The sequence below is a fragment of the Peromyscus californicus genome, unplaced genomic scaffold (genome assembly GCF_007827085.1).
Source record: "Peromyscus californicus insignis strain IS unplaced genomic scaffold, ASM782708v3 Scaffold_9__1_contigs__length_137607984, whole genome shotgun sequence".
In the NCBI taxonomy this organism is placed as follows: Eukaryota; Metazoa; Chordata; class Mammalia; order Rodentia; family Cricetidae; genus Peromyscus; species Peromyscus californicus.
The window spans coordinates 85,862,898-85,867,291 of NW_026294617.1; positions in this window are offsets into that span (position 1 = coordinate 85,862,898).

Below are 4,394 nucleotides of genomic sequence, written 5' to 3' on the forward strand. Positions count from 1 at the left end.
AAAAGTGGGAAGCAGGGTACAGCCTGGCAATCCAGCTACCTGGCCAGGAGAGGAGGGGCCTGTTCTGTGACAGCTAGCTGAGTGGTTCTCTACTTCAGGTGCTTGACCCATGAATGATGCAAAGGCAGGCTGGTCCCCTGTTCCTGGACTGCCGAACCCAGCTGAGGTGGAAAGGCTAGTGCACCCGGGCCCTAGATTTCCCTCCAAGCCTTTGGAGATGCATTATGGAGACAATCACATTTTGTCTGTACATGAGAATGAATCTAAGTGAATCAGGAGGAGTCTATTAATTATACTGCCAACATCAGGATCTTTTTCCTTCTTCTGTTCATTGTGATTCAATGTCTTTCAATCCCTCCATATCTCCCCCATCTCTGGAGTGGCCTGGTCTCAAAGAGGCATTTTTGGTCACTTGGCCACATATCTCTCTAGTTCCGAGCAATAATTTTACTCTCACATGGTTTTTTCTCAGGCTAGTTCCTCTGACATGAAGGCTTCTTTCCCCCATCAATCTTAAGGTGAATGCCTCGTTTTTTAAGGTTGTAATCACATCTCACCCTCCTTTTGCAAAGCCTTCTGGGATGCCCCAGGCCGATGGATAGTTCTTTTTTTCCTGTGTTCTCACTGGACTCAACCCATTCTTTCCCCATAAGTTGGCATTCATTCATTCTCTACATTACTTTAAACCAGTGGTTCTCAACCTGTGGGTCGCTATCCCCTTGGGGGTCACATATCAGATATCTTGCATATTAGATATTTACATTACGATTCATAACAGTAGCAAAATTACATTATGACGTAGCAATGGAATAGTTTATGGTTTGGGGTCACCACAACATGAGGAACTATTAAAGAAGATTGAGAATTGTATTAGGAAGGTTGAGAACCACTGCAGTATTTCAGGTGATACTGGTTGTTACATTTAGCCTGCACCCTGAGACTGAGACTTCCTCTAGGTGGCACCCCATTTTACTTACCTCTGAACTGACGGCCATAGCACATAATAGGAATTCAGTTAACTGGGCAGATGGAATGAAGGATAAGTCATCTGACAAATGTTCACTGCTACTACAGGCCAGGCCACGTGCTGGACCCTGGGGGTGTAACAATGAACATGACGGTATGGCCCCTACTCATTCTCATGGGTTTGTGAGCCATTGGAAGCTGAGGGGCTGGGGTAGTGACTAGTACTCAGGACCTCCTGGAGGAATGCAGAGACATGGTCAAGGCTTGGGGGAATAGGAGATATGGTTAAGGCTTGGGGAATGTTCTTTTAAGTGGTCTGGAACAATAAAGATTTAACCACATTTCTGGCTGGGTGTTGGTGGCGCACACCTTTAATCCCAGCACCTGAGAGGCAGAGCCAGGTGGACTTCTGTGAGTTCGAGACCAGCCTGGTCTACAGAGCTAGATCCAGGACAGGCACCAAAACTACATGGAGAAACCCTGCCCTGAAACCACCCCCCACTCCCCCCCACAAAAAGACTTAACTACTTTTCTTAAGACAAGAAGCTAGAGGAAGTCGTGTAAGCATGATAAGCCTGCAGAGTTGTTGAGAAGAGGGTCAAATTTTACTGGTTCCATCCTCCTTTATGAACTAGGTTCTGCCTCGGGCTCATGGAGCTTGGAGTTAGAGCTAAGCTGATTCTGGAAGAGTGCATGCATCTTCTTCATCAGCACAATGACAAGCTCAGCCATCCATCATGTTAGTACAAGGCATGGAATCCCCCTCCCCACTCTACTGAAACCCTTCACGTATTAGGGTTTGAACCTGATCCCACCACTTAGAAGCTATTTGCTCTTGACAGCTCTGTCCAGTCCTTTGCTGTGTGGCTATACATCTTTTGGCCTCAATGCTTATAAAATAGAACCATTGATTTCCCTTTCATCAAATTGTTAGACAACTGAAAGAGACAGTGCCTCGTGTGTGTGTGTGTGTGTGTGTGTGTGTGTGTGTGTGTGTGTGTGTGTGATAGCATTTGTGTAGGAGTCAGAGGACAACTAGTGGAAGTTGAGTCTCTTTCCACTGTGCAGGCCCCAGGGATTAAAGTCATCAGCCTTGGCAGCAGACATCTTTAACCACTGACCATCTCACCATCTCCCATTTTATTATTATTTTTTTATTCTCTGTTTATTCTCTAGCAATGACACAACAATGGTGTTGTGGACTTGGAAATCTCAGTGCCAGAATTTTCTCTCACCTCTACCACTCACTTGCTGTGTAACTGTAGGCAAGTCTCATCTCCTTTCTGTTCTTTTTGCCCAAAGGCAATGATAAGATCTCTGTTCATGTGGAGTTGTAGAGGGATGTACATCCACAATAGGACTTGTATCTACCTTATTTGTGTTGCTTTAAAATAAGACATTGTGCCTTTTAGTGGCCAGACAAGCTTTACCTCTATGCACAAGCAAGTCACGTGTGGAAGAGCTAATGGATGATGTGTTTGAAGTGGCTGCTCCAAGTAGTCTCCTCTGACCACCCAAAGGGACTACTGATTCTAGTACCTCCTCCTCTGCCTGATTGCCCGGGTCAAACCCTTAGGAATGTGTCCGGTGGATCCACACAGGCCAATGTGAGCCCATCCATGCAAGGGAAATGATGGAATCACAAATTTGAAACCTTTTTTTTTTTTTTTAAATCCCTGTGCTGTTTTAGATGGAGACCCAGACAAGCTAAGCTACCTCTTCCAGAGTCACACAAGAATTATTGTAGTCTGGGATGGGGACGTTGCGGGTGAAGTCTGGAATGAGAAGACTCTAAGCTCCATGCAGTTGATCAGACCATCTGCCGTCTTCCCTGCTGACTACTGGTAGAGTCATGTCCGGAGCCAGGTCCTGGGGGAGGGAGAGAGGAATTTGGCACTATCTGAGATTTGGGGTTCCGTAATTTCCAAAATGCAGCATCACTAAGGAGGCTTTACTCAGATGACTCGGGGGAGGACAGAGGGAGTTTGGGAGAGACCCTCCTTGCTAGAGAAATGAGCCAAGGGAAGGGAGGCTGATTGGAAAGAGAAATGGAGATGGATGGCAGGAAATGGGAGGAAACCTCGTTTGTAGATTGTTCTAAAACTATTTGTCAGGCAATTTCCTCTGGAAATCTTTCTAGCGAATAGACTTCTGTCATACAGGGTGCCCCCCATCTCTGTACTTCTCTTCTTTTTTCCATCCTTTCTCCCTCCTCCTTTCTACAAAAATGGGTCCATGGAAGTGGACCAGAGTAGGTATTAGAACCTGGGGTTGTACAATGCTGTTCTGTGTCTCAGTGTTTTTGGCAAAGTACTGCATGAAGGTCAGAGTGTGTTAGACAACCCCCTTCCCACCAGGTTAACCAGGTTAGGAAAGTGGAAGTTCCCATGTGGAGTACGGTGCTGCCAGCTGCCCTTTAAATGGCACCTCCCATTTTCATAAGAGGTTAGCTGGAAGGGGGGCAGAGCAGCTATAGTGGAGGGACCCTTAGGACCAAGTTCTCCATCACTTAAATGGGAATGGTAGCTTCCAACTTTCTGGTGCTTAGGGCTACAGTGTAGATTTTGAATTTGAAAACTAGCAAGAGTCAGTAGTTAATATCTGGGGAAGCTACCGATGTTTGCCTAGCCCACCCCTCCCCACTGGGAGAAAACCAGCTGTCATTGCCGAAGGCTGTGCTGGCTTCCAGCTCATGCTGCAGGAGCCTTGCCCCAGGAGGGCACCTTCTCGGAGGGCTGTCTGTTCATCAGCCTGGCTGTTCCCCCGAGGCTGCAGGTTCCTGCCCCTGCCTGGATTTGTCTCCAGAACTCCTAAGAGCTGATAAATCTAAACCCAAAAAATTAAGACACAGTTTCTCTACAGTCCTATTTGGGTTTATCCAGTGCCCTCCTCATAGCTTAAAGTCAAAAACCCCAACAGAGGAACCTTCTTGAAAGTTTCTAACCTTCTTTGGAAAAAGAGAATCACCAAGAGGAAGGCATGTTTTCTAGTGTCGAGGCCATGCAACAAGCTTGCTTCATATTCCTGGCCTTGGGTGGCTTCAGAGCAAACGAAGCGGAGAATTACCTGGAATGAGGACATAAGGAACTTGTCTACTAATGCAATAAACATTTCTGAGTGCCTGCCGTGTGCTGGCCTGTGCTTGTTCGTGACCAGGTGAATTATATGCCCTTCCTGCTTACAGGCTACTAGAGACAGACGTGTCAAAGGGGGGCAGTTTCACAAGAGGCAATGATGGTGGAAAAAGCGTCCCAGTGTCCACAGTTATACAGTGTAACCAGAAACCTGCAACAGAGCAGAGACTGAGACCTGGAAGAGACAAGTCCAGAGACAGCCAGGGGCACACATCTCCCTTTTATCTGTTTATATGATTTCCTTGCCTTGGTTCTCCTAGGCTGGTTTGCTCATTGTTAAGTAGGAGAATCAAG